Source organism: Salvia splendens, chromosome 5 (genome assembly GCF_004379255.2).
Source record: "Salvia splendens isolate huo1 chromosome 5, SspV2, whole genome shotgun sequence".
Taxonomy (NCBI): Eukaryota; Viridiplantae; Streptophyta; class Magnoliopsida; order Lamiales; family Lamiaceae; genus Salvia; species Salvia splendens.
In genome coordinates, this window is record NC_056036.1 from 8,063,698 (window position 1) to 8,083,545 (window position 19,848).

At 36.9% G+C, this 19,848-nt stretch overlaps 2 non-coding genes and 1 pseudogene across 2 annotated transcripts; all 3 read right to left on the reverse strand.

The window, feature by feature from the left end:
- Nucleotides 1-11,909: 11,909 nt before the first annotated feature.
- Nucleotides 11,910-17,555, reverse strand: LOC121803585 (annotated as a pseudogene).
- Nucleotides 17,556-18,371: 816 nt separating this feature from the next.
- On the reverse strand, nucleotides 18,372-18,443 carry TRNAW-CCA. The gene has a single exon. It is a non-coding gene; the product is annotated as a tRNA-Trp (tRNA).
- Nucleotides 18,444-19,239: 796 nt separating this feature from the next.
- On the reverse strand, nucleotides 19,240-19,400 carry LOC121806044. The gene has a single exon (XR_006051583.1). It is a non-coding gene; the product is annotated as a U1 spliceosomal RNA (small nuclear RNA).
- Between the last annotated feature and the right edge of the window lie 448 nt (nucleotides 19,401-19,848).

The following is a 19,848-nucleotide window of genomic DNA, read 5'->3' on the forward strand; positions in this document are numbered from 1 at the left end:
AAAGCTCAAATCAAGACACAACAGTCATATTTAAATTCAGAAGCTGAGAGTACTCAGGTAAAATAAAGCGCTTGTCAATAGGTATGTCTGAAAACACAAAGGGTCAAATTAAAGGTTTAAAGTCTCACCAGATGGCTGCTCAAATATAATGAGACTGAAAATGATTGGTCTCAAGTGGATTTGAGAAGAGGAATAACAAGCAACTACCCTTTTGGGTCAACAATTTCGTGATACTATATCACGTTAACGAATTCACAAAGTTTATAACCAAATCACGGAAATTAACTGGTAGAGAAGACAACCAGAGCAAACTAGTTTTAGAAGAGAGCAAATTACTTTGGACTTGAAGTTGCTAAAGAGCTCAAAGCAGGATGGAATAATTATAGTGGGATTAAGAAGAGGTGACTATTCTTTACAAATTAATGAGTGTCAGCAAGCATATTTGAAAAAAAAAACTAAAGGTATACTAATGATCTTTGAAGAATATATTATCATTGAAGAGACAATTGCTTAAGAAGCATGATCGCTCTGAAGACCATAACCAAATCAACTTCTAGCATAGGAGTTTGGTGGCAGGAAATCAGTGAGTCAAAATATTGCTTCTTCATAGAACGAGTAGAAACTGAAGACATGAGGGAGCAAGCACACAACTGAAAGTGCTTCACGACCTTGACATAGAAGAGGAAAAATAATTGCACATTACCTTGCAAAAGGAGTCATTTAAGGTCTTAATGCAACAAAAGTATTTTGATCACGGGGGATGCGAGAAAATGAAATTCATGATGAATCTTCTTGGTTAACTACAATGGTGATATCCCCTTGTTTAACTCTTTATAGAGAATGGTAAATGAGTTATGAGAAACTTTGGTCACAAGCTACTTTTTACTTTACGATCACGTCAGATGACCATATGTGGGGATTACGACTCTTTGGTACTCTTGGTTCGTCATAACGCTCATCCTCGTAACATGTCGTTTCTGCTTACTTATATTGTAGAGCTAGTTTTTTGTTTACATTATAATCATATTCTCTTGTTATGTATGTGTACATCGCTTAGTTGGATCAAATGTATGATCCTTTGGAGTGATTGGATTGTCAAGAAGGACAACTGTTAACCAAGATTATTCATGTTATTGGGACGTAGAAAATGGCATCTAACCCCAACCATCTTTCTAGAAACATCGTTTTGTTCTATGTTGGATTGCTTTTCTCGTGACGAAGTTTCTTTCTTATCGCGTCATTTTCTTATCGTCGCTCGGGAAAGCGAGAAATGTTCATACTGTACTTCTAAGTTCGAGTTCATATTGTGTTCTAGATGGAACGCATAACTAAGTATTCTATGTTCTTTGGGAATTTTGATTTCCTCATTCTAGCAACATGATTCAATTACTAACTCAAAAAGATATATCATTTCACCAATTGGTACCAGACTCGTATACTTTATACTTTCATATTTCAATACCTTTTTCCATTTAGGAAAATTACTTCTTTCATTCATACATTCACAGTCTTTAGCTAAGAAAAGACATACTAACTCTTTCTTTAAGCATGCTACCAAATCAAGAAACATCAACTCTTTCTTTAAACTTGGTATTTTCATCTATTCACTCAAATTAAATGCATGAGTTATTTCTCAATTTCAAACTTTTAAACATCTCGACTTTCTTTTTCAAAAAGAGCAAGTTACCTTTTTCCTCGTTGAGTGGGATTGGTGGGAGTGCTAAGAGCATTTTCATCGATTAGACAGTCTAGTGGAACAAGGCTAGACCAAAGATTTTCAAAGAAGACTCTCGGGTTCAGGGCGAGAAAGAATGCTCTGATACCACTCTGTCACGACCGCATTTTCTAAGGATAGAAAACACGGTTGATCGCGACTGGGGGAGGGTTAAAGAAGCGGGGAAAGAAATAAGGGGAAAATAAAATCAAGCATTGGTTGTGATACATGACTAATCAAGTGCTAATACATAGAAGAAAAGATACTCGATCATGAAAACTCGAGTAATTGTTTGTAAAGAAATTTCAAAATATCAGAGTTTTGCACAAAATAGACTTGAGTCTTTTAAGATGCACAACGGAAGCAAATGAACGCGGTTCCATGTATGAAGACATGAACCTCCGAGAGTCAAAATTTGACTGAATTAAATGTCTTGTCTCAATAGCACTTCCCTCACCACTTCGTTGTTCAACCTGCACATTTAGAAATATATGCAGGGCTGAGTACAAAAGTACTCAGTGAACACATTGCCGAAAATACAAGTATACATTTGAAAATATTGTCAAGCCATCATCACAGTAACACTCGGGGGTGTTTATTGAAAAGGCCCGAGCTTACTAAAAATATCACATTGGGCCCTTTTTCCTGTACTTAGCCATATCCGTTCACATTGTGCCGTCGAGATGGTGTTCTCGCACGGTCACCTTCTCTGCCCATCATGTCAGAGGTATCCTTGTGCCGGGAAGGTGGCCACCTTCCTCGGTCACCTGCTCTGCCCAACATGTCAGAGGTAGCTTGTGTACACTAGTCCGAGCGGGGACACCACCCTCACTGGGACCCGAATTCGATTCACATATATCATCATTCATAATTCACTTGGCCTTAGCCAAACAGATAGGCATCATACAAAATATTTATGGCAAGACAACATCATTAAAATCACGAACATGTGTTCGAGTTTTCATATAATACGATTTGTATTTTAATATAAGAAAGCTCACCTTGATCGCTTACTTTCCTCAACTTGAAACTTTCGTTCCGACTTTACATGCGAACGTACCCTTTTTTAAAAAATCACAATAGGAAAATACTAATTTAGTTTTAAACTAATCTAATTAAATAAGAAAGAAAACTCAAAGTTTAAACTAATCTATTATTATTATTATTATTATTATTATTATTATTATTATTATTATTATTATTATTATTATTATTATGAAATTTCCAAAGCTTACACTATTTATTTTAGCTTACTTAACCATTTAATTCTTAAGCCCAAAATAATAAAAAAAAATTCGAAATGGGCCTTGCAAAATACTATGTATTGAAGCCTCCAAAGAATATGAAGGAATTAGGCTCGAATTATTATAATTTCTAATTCCCTCCTCTTCTTAGCCCAATAAACAGCCCAATTCCTAAACTCTAGCCCAACGGAAAAAAAAAACTAACCCTACATAACTAAGTCAGTAAGTCTTCATCTTCTCCCTTATTTCACAAAAGCACTGCCTCCTTCTCTTCCCTCTCCCTCGTCGCCGATCCGCCGCCCTGCCGGCGCCGCCGCTACGGCGACGTCCCTCTCCTCCCTCTCGTCTCTCTCCCCCTCATATCCCTCTCTCTCTTCTCATCTCTCTTCGCCGTCGCGCCGCCATCGTCACCATCTTTCTCCCGCTCCGCCGCCGCTGTGCATGCACAGCCGGCGGCTTCGTCGCCCTCCTCCCGGAAGTCCGCCGGTCTGCACGCTCCGTCCCTCTCTCGGTCGGCGTCTCTCTCTCTCTCTCTCGGTTCGTCGCACCGACGCTGCAGATCCGCCGCCGTCGCCGAGAATCTTCCCCCCCAGCCGCTGACGCCGTTTCTCAACAGGTAGGGTGATTCGTTCCACCTCTCTTTTCATTATTATGAAGATATATATATATATATATATATATATATATATATATATATATATATATATATATATATATATATATATATATATCTTTTTTTTATGATAAACTTTGTTGATTTCATAAGACTAATTTCCAGATTTTTAACGAAGATGAAAGCAGTGGCTTTCGGGGTATTAGTCGTCGATTGTCGGCGACGGAGTACCGAGCTTGCTGCCGAAACCCGGCAGATTCAAGATTCAAGGAGATAAGTTTTTTTTTTTTTTTGTCCTTCATTATTAAAGGCAGTAGGATTCTAATTGATTTCTATCTACTGATTTTGGTGCACTATGTGATATGTCTTGCTAATGTGAGTGAACCAGTAGTGAAATACAGTACATTTGTAATTTGTTGGGGTGGCAAATTCTAATTTCAGCTTATATGCATAAAGAAAAAAAAACGAAATGAGACTTGGGGTTACCTTGTGACGTGGGGAATAGGTGTTGTTGGATTGGAGACTTGATTCTAAAGTGTGTGCAAATCTTTCTCCTTGGACTCCTCTGTCCGATGTGGAACTGGAGTGGGCAGAGGAAATAGTATGTGGGGTGTGTGAAGGGATTATGTGGGGTTTATGAAGGAATGATTAGGATATATGATGGAGATGTTTTATGATGAAAGAAGATAGGTAAATACACTGATTTATAAAAGATGACAGACGTATTGCATAGAATAATTACCATATGTGTCAGAGGATGAGCATTGTTTTTCCACACTTCATTAATGCAGCATTTATCATTTCCATTACTCATCAAGACAGCATTAAATGCTGCCATGACTATGCCCTTCTCGGATAAGCTAAACAAATTTTAATAATTATTATTATTATTTATTATTATTAATTATTTGAGTATTTGCTTACTTATACATTGAATTTGGTGTAGGTATACTTGGTTCAAGTTCGTGGTCCTCCGCGTTGAAGTACCCGCTTTCTTATAACATACGATGTCAAAATTAAATTTTGTTGGACTTTTGTTTGATGTATCTAACATTAAAATTTTGATTATGGGACTTTATTTATTTATTTAAAATTTATTATATTCATATAGGTGTAATATATTTACGTGTTCTATTTACTTGCCCAACGTCAAAACAAACAACAACACCAATCTATCATAGTTCGGATTTAATCACATAGAAGTCACTTATATAGATAATCAAGCTAATACTATTGTTTCTCATAGCATCGGCTTAGTGGGTCGTTACATTCTACCCCTCTTAAAAGAAATTTCGTCCCGAAATTTAGGAAGTATTTAGACAAAAAGCTCGGGATATTTCTCCTTCATTTTCTCTTCTAGCTCTCATGTTGCCTCTTCTGGTCCGTGGTTTTTCCACAAAACTTTCACTGTAGTAATCGACTTGTTCCGAAGCTGTTGCGTCTTTCAATCTAGTATTTCCACCTGCTTTTCTTCGTAACTCAGGTTATGCTCTAGAGAGATTTCTTCGTGGCGAATCACATGTTTTGGGTCGAACTAGTACTTTCGAAGTTTGGAGACGTGGAATACGTTGTGCATGTTCCCAAAGTTGGGTGGTAATGCCAAGCGATATGCTACTGGGCCCACTTCTTCCAGAATTTTATAGGGTCCAATAAATCGTGGTTTCAGCTTTCCCTTGAGTCCAAATCTGGTTATTCCTTTGGAAGGGGATACTTTCAAGAAGACCTTCTCCCCGATGTTAAATTTCAATTTCGTTCGTCGCTCATCGGCGTATGATTTTATTTTATTTTTTTATTTATTATTTTATTTTATTTTATTTATTTATTTATTTATAATTTTTTTTTGGCCGGTCTTTCGCTTCCTTGAGGGTCCCACGCGAGGAAATTTAGAGGTGGTCTAACAGTTTTAACTTTGATAGGAACTGGATTTGGGATTCCAAGAGAAATATTCGAATCGTCCTTGCTTTGTGTACGCTCCAAGATAGTCATGAAAATAAAACGATTATAATTATTTCGATTACGTGAGTGTTTGGTTCACCACAAACTCTCACCAGTAACTTGCAACAAAGATTTTCATGAAGTGCAAAAACTAGGCTCAATTGGGCTCATTATGCTCACTCTCAGAAAAGAAAAGATACGACTTCAAAGGGCTATACCCATAGAGCTTGGAAATTTTATTGTGGGAAGAGCTTGCCAGATGGAATAAATCGCGAAAGTGAGGGTATGATGAATAGAATGTAGATGCCAACAATAAGTTGCCAATAATATAATCAAAATTAACAGTGAAGTAGAAAAGATTCAAGAATCCCCAGATGATAACAGGAAGACCTGAGATGGTTGGTTACAAATGGATTTGAAAAGAATAGGAAAAACAAACAATTGCAATTTGCTCAACAACACTATGATAGAAGATCATATCAACGAAATTTTTAATTTTTTTTTTAGAGTTTATAAGCAGTTTAGGGAAACTGACTAATAAAGAGGGCAACAAGAGGAAATTAGCAAGGGCGAAGCAATATGCCAGCTTTAAATGTGGAGCTGCAGAAAAGCTCAAATCAAGACACAACAGTCATATTTAAATTCAGAAGCTGAGAGTACTCAGGTAAAATAAAGCGCTTGTCAATAGGTATGTCTGAAAACACAAAGGGTCAAATTAAAGGTTTAAAGTCTCACCAGATGGCTGCTCAAATATAATGAGACTGAAAATGATTGGTCTCAAGTGGATTTGAGAAGAGGAATAACAAGCAACTACCCTTTTGGGTCAACAATTTCGTGATACTATATCACGTTAACGAATTCACAAAGTTTATAACCAAATCACGGAAATTAACTGGTAGAGAAGACAACCAGAGCAAACTAGTTTTAGAAGAGAGCAAATTACTTTGGACTTGAAGTTGCTAAAGAGCTCAAAGCAGGATGGAATAATTATAGTGGGATTAAGAAGAGGTGACTATTCTTTACAAATTAATGAGTGTCAGCAAGCATATTTGAAAAAAAAAACTAAAGGTATACTAATGATCTTTGAAGAATATATTATCATTGAAGAGACAATTGCTTAAGAAGCATGATCGCTCTGAAGACCATAACCAAATCAACTTCTAGCATAGGAGTTTGGTGGCAGGAAATCAGTGAGTCAAAATATTGCTTCTTCATAGAACGAGTAGAAACTGAAGACATGAGGGAGCAAGCACACAACTGAAAGTGCTTCACGACCTTGACATAGAAGAGGAAAAATAATTGCACATTACCTTGCAAAAGGAGTCATTTAAGGTCTTAATGCAACAAAAGTATTTTGATCACGGGGGATGCGAGAAAATGAAATTCATGATGAATCTTCTTGGTTAACTACAATGGTGATATCCCCTTGTTTAACTCTTTATAGAGAATGGTAAATGAGTTATGAGAAACTTTGGTCACAAGCTACTTTTTACTTTACGATCACGTCAGATGACCATATGTGGGGATTACGACTCTTTGGTACTCTTGGTTCGTCATAACGCTCATCCTCGTAACACGTCGTTTCTGCTTACTTATATTGTAGAGCTAGTTCTTTGTTTACATTATAATCATATTCTCTTGTTATGTATGTGTACATCGCTTAGTTGGATCAAATGTATGATCCTTTGGAGTGATTGGATTGTCAAGAAGGACAACTGTTAACCAAGATTATTCATGTTATTGGGACGTAGAAAATGGCATCTAACCCCAACCATCTTTCTAGAAACATCGTTTTGTTCTATGTTGGATTGCTTTTCTCGTGACGAAGTTTCTTTCTTATCGCGTCCTTTTCTTATCGTCGCTCGGGAAAGCGAGAAATGTTCATACTGTACTTCTAAGTTCGAGTTCATATTGTGTTCTAGATGGAACGCATAACTAAGTATTCTATGTTCTTTGGGAATTTTGATTTCCTCATTCTAGCAACATGATTCAATTACTAACTCAAAAAGAGATATCATTTCACCAATTGGTACCAGACTCGTATACTTTATACTTTCATATTTCAATACCTTTTTCCATTTAGGAAAATTACTTCTTTCATTCATACATTCACAGTCTTTAGCTAAGAAAAGACATACTAACTCTTTCTTTAAGCATGCTACCAAATCAAGAAACATCAACTCTTTCTTTAAACTTGGTATTTTCATCTATTCACTCAAATTAAATGCATGAGTTATTTCTCAATTTCAAACTTTTAAACATCTCGACTTTCTTTTTCAAAAAGAGCAAGTTACCTTTTTCCTCGTTGAGTGGGATTGGTGGGAGTGCTAAGAGCATTTTCATCGATTAGACAGTCTAGTGGAACAAGGCTAGACCAAAGATTTTCAAAGAAGACTCTCGGGTTCAGGGCGAGAAAGAATGCTCTGATACCACTCTGTCACGACCGCATTTTCTAAGGATAGAAAACACGGTTGATCGCGACTGGGGGAGGGTTAAAGAAGCGGGGAAAGAAATAAGGGGAAAATAAAATCAAGCATTGGTTGTGATACATGACTAATCAAGTGCTAATACATAGAAGAAAAGATACTCGATCATGAAAACTCGAGTAATTGTTTGTAAAGAAATTTCAAAATATCAGAGTTTTGCACAAAATAGACTTGAGTCTTTTAAGATGCACAACGGAAGCAAATGAACGCGGTTCCATGTATGAAGACATGAACCTCCGAGAGTCAAAATTTGACTGAATTAAATGTCTTGTCTCAATAGCACTTCCCCCACCACTTCGCTGTTCAACCTGCACATTTAGAAATATATGCAGGGCTGAGTACAAAAGTACTCAGTGAACACATTGCCGAAAATACAAGTATACATTTGAAAATATTGTCAAGCCATCATCACAGTAACACTCGGGGGTGTTTATTGAAAAGGCCCGAGCTTACTAAAAATATCACATTGGGCCCTTTTTCCTGTACTTAGCCATATCCGTTCACATTGTGCCGTCGAGATGGTGTTCTCGCACGGTCACCTTCTCTGCCCATCATGTCAGAGGTATCCTTGTGCCGGGAAGGTGGCCACCTTCCTCGGTCACCTGCTCTGCCCAACATGTCAGAGGTAGCTTGTGTACACTAGTCCGAGCGGGGACACCACCCTCACTGGGACCCGAATTCGATTCACATATATCATCATTCATAATTCACTTGGTCTTAGCCAAACAGATAGGCATCATACAAAATATTTATGGCAAGACAACATCATTAAAATCACGAACATGTGTTCGAGTTTTCATATAATACGATTTGTATTTTAATATAAGAAAGCTCACCTTGATCGCTTACTTTCCTCAACTTGAAACTTTCGTTCCGACTTTACTTGCGAACGTACCCTTTTTTAAAAAATCACAATAGGAAAATACTAATTTAGTTTTAAACTAATCTAATTAAATAAGAAAGAAAACTCAAAGTTTAAACTAATCTATTATTATTATTATTATTATTATTATTATTATTATTATTATTATTATTATTAAGAAATTTCCAAAGCTTACACTATTTATTTTAGCTTACTTAACCATTTAATTCTTAAGCCCAAAATAATAAAAAAAAATTCGAAATGGGCCTTGCAAAATACTATGTATTGAAGCCTCCAAAGAATATGAAGAAATTGGGCTCGAATTATTATAATTTCTAATTCCCTCCTCTTCTTAGCCCAATAAACAGCCCAATTCCTAAACTCTAGCCCAAAGGAAAAAAAAAACTAACCCTACATAACTAAGTCAGTAAGTCTTCATCTTCTCCCTTATTTCACAAAAGCACTGCCTCATTCTCTTCCCTCTCCCTCGTCGCCGATCCGCCGCCCTGCCGGCGCCGCCGCTACGGCGACGTCCCTCTCCTCCCTCTCGTCTCTCTCCCCCTCCTATTCCTCTCTCTCTTCTCATCTCTCTTCGCCGTCGCGCCGCCATCGTCACCATCTTTCTCCCGCTCCGCCGCCGCCGCCGCTGTGCATGCACAGCCGGCGGCTTCGTCGCCCTCCTCCCGGAAGTCCGCCGGTCTGCACGCTCCGTCCCTCTCTCGGTCGGCGTCTCTCTCTCTCTCTCTCAGTTCGTCGCACCGACGCTGCAGATCCGCCGCCGTCGCGGGTCCGCCCCGCCGCCGTCGCCGAGAATCTTCCCCCCCAGCCGCTGACGCCGTTTCTCAACAGGTAGGGTGATTCGTTCCACCTCTCTTTTCATTATTATGAAGATATATATATATATATATATATATATATATAGGGAGATGATCAAAATAAGTATGTGTTTAAATCCAGAAATGCAGACCAAATCTTGGCCCTAGGATTAGATGATCTAATGGTCAATAATTAACCAAAAACACGGAAGGTCATAATTAAACAATTTTAGGTCATATTATAATATTTGGGTTTAATGTCATGCTAAGATCGTTTTAGGTCATGCTTTGTTAGCATGACCTAAAAATTACCTAATTATGACATAAAAGTGCCCTAATTATGATATTGTTCTGCGTTTCTGTATTTAAATCTAGTTTTGCATAGATCAAAACCCTATATATATATATATATATATATATATATATATATATATATATATATATATCTTTTTTTTTGATGATAAACTTTGTTGATTTCATAAGACTAATTTCCAGATTTTTAACGAAGATGAAAGCAGTGGCTTTCGGGGTATTAGTCGTCGATTGTCGGCGACGGAGTACCGAGCTTGCTGCCGAAACCCGGCAGATTCAAGATTCAAGGAGATAAGTTTTTTTTTTTTTGTCCTTCATTATTAAAGGCAGTAGGATTCTAATTGATTTCTATCTACTGATTTTGGTGCACTATGTGATATGTCTTGCTAATGTGAGTGAACCAGTAGTGAAATACAGTACATTTGTAATTTGTTGGGGTGGCAAATTCTAATTTCAGCTTATATGCATAAAGAAAAAAAAACGAAATGAGACTTGGGGTTACCTTGTGATGTGGGGAATAGGTGTTGTTGGATTGGAGACTTGATTCTAAAGTGTGTGCAAATCTTTCTCCTTGGACTCCTCTGTCCGATGTGGAACTGGAGTGGGCAGAGGAAATAGTATGTGGGGTGTGTGAAGGGATTATGTGGGGTTTATGAAGGAATGATTAGGATATATGATGGAGATGTTTTATGATGAAAGAAGATAGGTAAATACATTGATTTATAAAAGATGACAGACGTATTGCATAGAATAATTACCATATGTGTCAGAGGATGAGCATTGTTTTTTCACACTTCATTAATGCAGCATTTATCATTTCCATTACTCATCAAGACAGCATTAAATGCTGCCATGACTATGCCCTTCTCGGATAAGCTAAACAAATTTTAATAATAATTATTATTTTTTATTATTATTAAGTATTTGAGTATTTGCTTACTTATACATTGAATTTGGTGTAGGTATACTTGGTTCAAGTTCGTGGTCCTCCGCGTTGAAGTACCCGCTTTCTTATAACATACGATGTCAAAATTAAATTTTGTTGGACTTTTGTTTGATGTATCTAACATTAAAATTTTGATTATGGGACTTTATTTATTTATTTAAAATTTATTATATTCATATAGGTGTAATATATTTACGTGTTCTATTTACTTGCCCAACGTCAAAACAAACAACAACACCAATCTATCATAGTTCGGATTTAATCACATAGAAGTCACTTATATAGATAATCAAGCTAATACTATTGTTTCTCATAGCATCGGCTTAGTGGGTCGTTACAGGCATACTCCATTTGGGTGTGTTAGCAGGTCAATCTTCATTCCAACTTTTGGGTTTTGTTCTTCATCTGTCATTCATTGTCAATAAAGGCCATCTGTATTCCGATGCCAGCAGCGTCCTTCTTTACTGTCCTACCTCAGAAGTTCCATAATATGAATCCGTAATTGGTAGAGAGATATCAAGCAAGTAAGCAAGAACACGATAAGGAGAAAGACACCATGCAAGGTGATACAAGGGGCCATGGGAGGAAAAACAGATTAACTATGGGAGTCTTGTAAAGTGGATCAAAGGAAAGATGGATTGGATCGAGATGATCATGTCGACCGCAATGCGAGCACTCGGAAGCCGCCAACGTAGGGGTTGTTGTGGGAGGTTTTGTGCAATATATGGAGTTTGTGATCCAATATCTTTATCCAATGAAGATTTGAGAGAGTAGGTTGCTTGTTAGTTTTTTTTTCTGTAATTTAATTACTTTAAGTCTATTAGATTTCTTTTTCGAATCGTAGTAAGAGAGTTGAACAGAACAGCATAAGTCCACAGATAATTCTATTTATAATCCGTGGTTGATTGATTTGAGGATTAGTAAGGGAACACTCTGAAGTCTCTCTTGCATAATTCGTTAGTTTTGATGAGAGGACAAAAGACCTTTTGAAATAAGATAAGATAGCAAGAGTCTAGTCATCGACTTAAGCCATGACTGCCCGGTTTCCACCTTCAACCTTTGCAAGTTCCATATTGGAGCAATTTACACTTTTTGAGTAAACTCAAAGAAGCTCAAATAAAAGCTTTTGTTGAGAGAAATTTCGAAAATATTATCTATTTTTATAGCTGAACCAAGGAATGCAAGAGATACATCCATAGCTAACTTGACCTATGGTATGAGAAGGAACCTGTTCATGGATGTGGGTTGCCATATCTCACCTTCCATTGATGCTGAAGGCTACCATCAACGAGTACTGAACATTCTGCTGTGACCATAATTTCTGTAGCAATAGGGCGGCTCCGGACAAAGGATTGTCGGAATAAGTTGACATGGAAATCGTCGTGGAAACTACCTGAAAATTGTCAAAAAATGAAAGGAATGAAAGACTCTTTTTCATTTATGTTTTCGATGATGGATCAATACAAAGGAATGCAGCTATGTATCAAAAGATCTAGATACAATACAAAAAAAATCATAAAATGAGCTAGAACACAAAAACACGAACAAACAATTTAGCAAAACAGAAAGTTAACAAATTTAATTATGAGGTGGATCAAACTAAGCTCAATTCTAGTTAGGCAAATTAACTTTTAGAATTTCAATTGCATTTGGACTGAATTTCCTTCACATGTACTAATGGAATGTAAATGACCTTAGCCTGCTCCTCCTAACTCAATACTCAATTTGCACTGCAAGAATAGCCAAGTGAGGTGAACTAGAAGATAACTAAACTCTGACTACTATAGCAACATTTGTATGTGTACCGTTGTTTAGCTCCACCATGGTGATCCAGACTCATAAGTATGCTCCCCGTCGTCCCACGAAACGTGGCATGCTTGGAGACCAATGGCAACAGTAGGTTCCTTTCCGTGGTTTGCAATCCATTCTTCAACAGCTGTGGCTTTGGCGTCATCATTGGAATACTCTTTCTTGTTCGGGCCAAAAGGATTCAGCCCGGGGTATTCAGCCTCAGAAATCACAGCTGGCATGTACATTGTGTCACCCACTAGAGGGGCACCACGGGCAGCCAATTGTGCTCGAATCTGCAGTTATGATGTTTTCAGGTCAAGTAATTCAAACTAATATATATAGTTAAGACTTAAGACAAAGGGTTGATGTTGCTATTGTCAATCTGTGAATATCTTGAAAAGTAGCAGCTTTCCCCGTTTGGAAACCCTTCTCCAACCCTTATCTAAAACATTGCGAAAAGGAAAATAAAACACATGGACTTAAAAAAAAGCTCAATTAATTAGCAGCAATGATTTACTTTTGGGTGGCGTTTGCTTTGAGTGATACAATAAATAGATATAAATAATTCAAGCTAACCCACTGTTTACTATGATGAATTCATTAATTTTGAACTTGTTTGGCCAGCTTTTCTTCAAATAGTCAATCCTATGTTTCATCAATCTATCTTATTATGAAAAGTAAACAGAAAGGGAAAACACAACAAGCTACCGGAGGTCCTATTCAGCAACTTATCCAAACAACAAGCACAAATAATAATTAGAAAAACTCATGATGTTTTTACAAATGTTTCAGGAAAAGGCAGAACATTATAGCTCAAAACAAATCACAGAGTGCAGATCAGTACCTGGTGCGTCCGACCTGTCAAGAGGTTGATTTTGCACTCATAAGCAAAATTTCTAGTCGGCCATCCACAAACATCGAATTTGTTTTGTTCTTCAATTATATCATTTGGCCAAGGAACCTTCTTTCACTCTAAGACCTCAAGTTGGCACAAAGGCCAACCACTGATAAAATCTGCATGAACCACAGTATAGTCTTTGTTTATACATATGAAAGACATTCTTTGTGCCAACAAAAATAATACTGTTTATAAAACAAATTATTGTGCTTCATAGTGGAATATAAGGGTTCTAACTCCAAGTCTCCAACAACGGAAGCACAATAGATATATTTTTGCATAAAAACGATATCGAGTACCTTCAGATACAAGTCGGGGCGCAATATTGACTGGACGCATATAGTGTGTAAGTATTCCAACTGGTACAGGAGCAGCAGCAAGTGCAAGATAGAGCTTCTTAACCTTTTTATCCTGAGAAGCATTTACACAGTTCTAGTTATCATGTATAGCCTAGATTCATTTCTAATATTAATGCTGGTAAATGGGAGGCATTAGTCAGACCAAGGATTTTTTCAAGAAGGTGTACAAGTAATGATGATTTGGAGAAACAAAATTGAAAATTATGTAAAACCAAAGACATCTAAACAACAGAATTTTCTATTATTAAAAGTAACTTATCACCTGTTCAGCATGATAGTCCTCCTACTTTAGCAAGAAAAACACAATCTATCACTAACCCGTATTTTGCCATGAAAGACTGAGCAGTATTCCTTTGTTCTTGCCAACACTACACTGTGAGGTAGAAATAGACAATCAACAGTGTACCCCCTTAGATATACATCACAATCATATGCATAAATATATTCACTCACCAGCCATCAGTGCAATTATCAATCTGGTGGGTAGTCTTCAACGGATCGTCCAGTCCTAAGGCACGAGTAGTAAATGTTGCACAATTTTCTTCAATATTGTCTGTGGTTCCTCCAACCTGTGATAAAACTACACAGGCTAAGCATCTTAAGCAAGATCAGATTAACTGAAACAATACCTTATCCTCAGGATACTTACATTCAACATGAAAATAAAAAATAAAGGAGCAAAACATGACTATATGTTCTCATCAGATGGTGAAAATTTGTGAAAAGGGAAGAATAGCCGCACCACCTTATGGGCATTGATCGTTTATGATATCGAATTACGAATCATCAAAATGTTATATAAAACATTTGCGCCAAAATCTGGATAAATTTGTTATTTTTAATTGTATTCCTAGCAGATGTTCTCATCAAATTAGGTTCTTCCACAATAATATCAGGGAACGGCCAGAGAACTGTTGCAGATGAAAGCATTGCAGTGAGTAATCAACATTAAGAAAAATATAAGCCGGAAGTATTATATTGGACTAGATTGCAGCATGTTCATCAGAAGACTAAGTCCCTCAAGTTTTAAAAGGGTGCTAGCACTGAAGACTAGAAATAACATGAGATATCGAACAGGAAGAAATCACACGGTGGCATAGTTATAAAGGAAAACATTGAGCAGGTGATCGTTTAGAGTTTTGGAGAATAAGGAATTTCGCAATTGAAAAATTGTGTGATAAAAAAATGATGCAACAAATATTTATGTGAGCAAAAATCAAAATGATTAGGGAACCCTCAGTGGTTGAGAGTTGGTCTTTATTTGCAAAGGTTTGAACGTTATGCTGAAATTGCAAAATCAAAATACATATAGCTTCAAGATTTATTTTGTAATAAACGCTTATAAATAAAGAAGGGGGAAGGGGCTGAACAAGCTCGCCCTGGTTGATCATCAGAGAGTAGAAGAACAATTACATACTGATGTACCGGCTGGTTTGTCCAACACCACATAGCTTTCAGTCACAGCAATAATTCGAGATCTCCAGTCTATCTCGTAACATCTGATCAGAAAGATATCCGGATTACCAATTTATAGTGGATCAAGATCAATTTAAGGAACAACAATATATAACCAAATGAATACCTTGGAAAGCGTTTTGGATGTACATGCACCCGTAAGTAAGTTCCAGCCTCGACAAACTCATCTGTGCGAGTTATGCGAAACGTTTTTTGTGCTTCTCGTATGGTCTTCCCTTTAATAGATGATCTATTTCTTAGAAGTGATGGATCTGTAAATTTCTTGAAATCTTTTATTTGCTCAGGTGTAGCAGTTCGAGGGGGGTCCGGGCATACAAGAGCATAAAATACGGCACCAAAGTGAATCAGGTCTGCAACAAATCTTGAAACATGGAACAAAAAACTCAACCTCATTTACACATTTAACTTTGAAGATCTCATACCTGTACCACACGTTAAACCTTAAAAAATGATGAAGGGGCAACAGAACTTACAGGGGTGGAATATCCAGAGCTTTACTAATGTACTCAAGAACTGGGCCTCCTTCTAAAACAACCATGTGTTCTACCCTTGGAGGTCCATTCTGAGATGGACAGGGAAGGAGGCGCTCATAAGGAGGATAGCTGAGAAAAAACTCATTAGGCACGCATTTGAAAGAAAAAAAAAGTACTCCCTCCGTCCCAAATAAGTTGAGTCAAAACTTTTGGTCAAAAAAGGAAATGACTCAACTTAGTTGAGACATACCAAAAGGAATACGACTCAACTTAGTTGGGACGGAGGGAGTAAATGAATTGGAGTGAGAGATAAAAGCAAGTATTATATGGCAAGAAAATAAGTGGGATCACAAAAAAAAAACTGTTCCATCCATTGCCATTTGATCTAGACCAAATTTGCAATATCTCATTTTCAACAAAATTAGAAGTTAATTTAATGTGATATTTATTCACAAGAAAATACAGGGCAAGGCAAAGATGATTATAAACATTTTGTTGATAAAATGACTATTAGCCAATATATCTACCGGAAGCCACTTAGCCACTTATAGTTATGTTTCTATTATACAGTCATGTAGCAAACAGAAGCAACAGGACCAGTGCTCGAATGTCACCTAGAAACTTGGAAATCTTACAAGATCAGATATTTGATTATCCCAACTGAAATCAGGAATAGCTACTTATAATATAAAGACATCTCAAACTTTTAGTATTGACAAGTGAAAAGGACACGAGAATATAAATCTAAGAAGCTCTTCAAAAAAGGCTGAGACATTAGAATGTGGGAGTTAACAACTACGGCCTTGAGTGAGGTTTGAGAGATGCAGTCTGAAGATTTTTAACCGGGATGTCTCATATGATATGACAATCCATGCATGTAAACATGGGACAGGGGTCTTCAGGCTTCAGTAAACGAAATCATATCGTTGCTTACTGCAGTATCAGGTGTCAAAATTGGTGTCAATTTCAAAGGAGACCAACAATATCACTAGTTATACTACACCGTCAACACATACAAATCATCCCTTGCAGAATAAACTAACTCCAACTGAGAAGTTCTATTTATGCAGCCGAAATCTCCCTTATCGCTAAAACTGATTTGATAATGTGAGAGCAATACTCCAATCTATTCCTAGAATCTCTACATGTACTATCAACTATATCGTTTTGGCAAACAAAACACATAGTACTCGGTGAACTTCTCAGCATATGGCAAAAGTAAGAGAGCAGAAAACAGTTGAGTACCTATTATCGCAAGTAGGAATAGAAATTTTCGTACTAGTATGAGCAGGTGCGGTTGATCTGCAGCTCAAGTTCCTGTTGAATACATTGCAGCTGTGGTGTTTGTGAATAAGTTTGAAAGAGAGGTGAGAGGAGGTGAACGTCCGAGCGAGGCTGGTAGGAGAAAAGATGGTTCGGCTGAAACTAGAGGCGTATACAAGTGTGGCGAACGCGGAGCCGCCGAGAATTGATGAGAAGGACACGGCGGCGACGACCGCCATTGCGGCGACTGTCCGGTTGGCTTATTGGTAATTTCTCGACGGATGAGGCTGCGATTTTATGCGGCAGATTTTGAAGTGATGTAATCCAGGCATCCAGCGGTGTAGTCATTTTAATCAAATTTAATTTTCTTTTACAAATATGGAGTCCTACTCATGAACACAATTTTTGCAAGTGAAATATTTATATAGGGTCTCATGATATTATACTAATAGAGAGATTAAAATCGTTTCAGGTTAATAGAGTCATTTTACCATTTTAAAAAATTTCAAGTTAATTGAGTCATTTATATTTTAGATAACAAGTAACTATCTCTTTTACTTTATTTTTTTTCATTTCTCCTACTTTTTCTCACCCACTTAATACACTATTCTTAATTTATATGCCAAAAAGAAACGTCTCAATTAACAAGGAAGGGGGAGTAACCTATAATGATAGCTAATATAAGATAGAGAGTTTAATAAATTAAATTAAAATATAATTGTTGGGGTGTGAAATATGGTGGTTTACCTATTTTCGTTCATGAAAACCTTTAAGAAAAATTGAATATTGGATTCACACTATTTCAACTCCAATCTTAGTGTAAACCTCATTTCCATCTCGGTTCTCGACTTAAAAAGGGAATACACGTCCAAAAACATTGATATAGGTGCATAAAACTTATGTAGAAGCATGAATATTTGATTCACATTAATGTCAATTATTCCACAAGGAGGGGTGTCCAATTGGATATCGGGTATCGGGATAGGGCACGTAATTGGCCTTTGTATAATCTTCCATCAAGTGACATTCAATAGGAAAACTTGCATAAACCATCATCTCAGATAACTGGTTAAGCTTATTCGTAGAGATCGATGCAAGGTAACAGAAACATATCTACAACACAATGCTCATTGTTCTCTACTTAGAGAGAAGTACAAAAAATGAGGATCTGAAATCGGGAGATTTGAACCCGACGTGAATCGAACACGCAACCTTCTGATCTGGAGTCAGACGCGCTACCATTGCGCCACGGATCCTTGGTGATGAACATCCAATCTAAATTCTATATATAGAGTCTTAGAATATTGTGAAACTTGAAAAAGCAAAACATCGTCAAACTATTATATGCAGACTCAGTAGGTTTATAGGAGTAATAGACTAGTATAATCTTCTTCTTTTTTTCTTTTCAAACTAACTAAATTTACAACTTTTTAGTTATAATATTAAATTTATAGATAACTCAGATTTACATCTCATTAACCATTTAACCACCCTTGTAACATAATCAATACTAGTATATATTATGAAATTATTATATGAGTGGTATGAATTGACTGCTTCGGATATCGACGTTTATAACAACAAATATCAAATAGTAAGTACTTATAATTTAGAAACTCATAATCAAAGTCGCAACACTTCACAATTTCACTCTCGGATTGGACTCTTCATTCACTAGTCTCCCATAGAAACTCATAATAACTCATACCTACACGGTTAGAAATTAGAACCATGAAATGATTAAAAGAAAGGACGTACATTAAAAAATTGACTCGTACTTCCTTTTATAAGGCCGAATACGCAGTTTGGTTTTTAATAAAGATTGAAACATTCAACTTAAAGGCAGCTAACTAATCCATTAGCAAAGCCCATTAGTAGTACATCTTTATAAATAAGTCACATTAGCAAAGCCCATTCGACTTTAATTGACTACCTTAACAACCTCGCGCGAAAATCATTACTGCTTTCCACTATTTTTTTTTAACCAAAAAACATATAATAACAGCTTATGATCTAGATCTAAACCTAAAAAAAATTTAACTAAAAAATTGGGTAGGGGCCGCGCGAACGCAGGCCCCCTCTAACACAAATTATGACGTAGGCTCGACCACTTGGGCCGACCTTAGGCAGGCGCCCCTTCAAAGTGCAATGAAGGTCGCCAACCTAGGCCATGGGCCTAATGGATCACCCATCGACCCCGTCCAGGTAAGTATGTTCTACGGTACCACTCGCCTCCTTTTTATAATCCCTCTTCTCTCCCTTCTTCCTTTCTTCTACCGATGTGGGAATTGGATACTCAACATCACAAATCCTTCTGCAAATTAAACTGCACCCTTTCCTTTCTCTTCCTCTCTCAAATCCTTATCTCCCTCTCCCAACATCTTTTGCCACATATTTCTCCATTTCTATGACATTCGAAAGATTTCATCAGTTCGCATAACATATGGTTTGAAATACAAAGGACACAACTTTGGATGTATTCACTCCGATTAGTAATTCAGAAACTATAGCATAAATATAAGAACAACCTATGCAACGAACGAACATATGACAAAACTTATTTAACCTGAAAATTATACATTACTATTAAAATTCATAGTTTGTATAAAAAAGACAGTTCTAATAATCCAAAACAAAATCTCATTCCCATCTTCTTTTCGC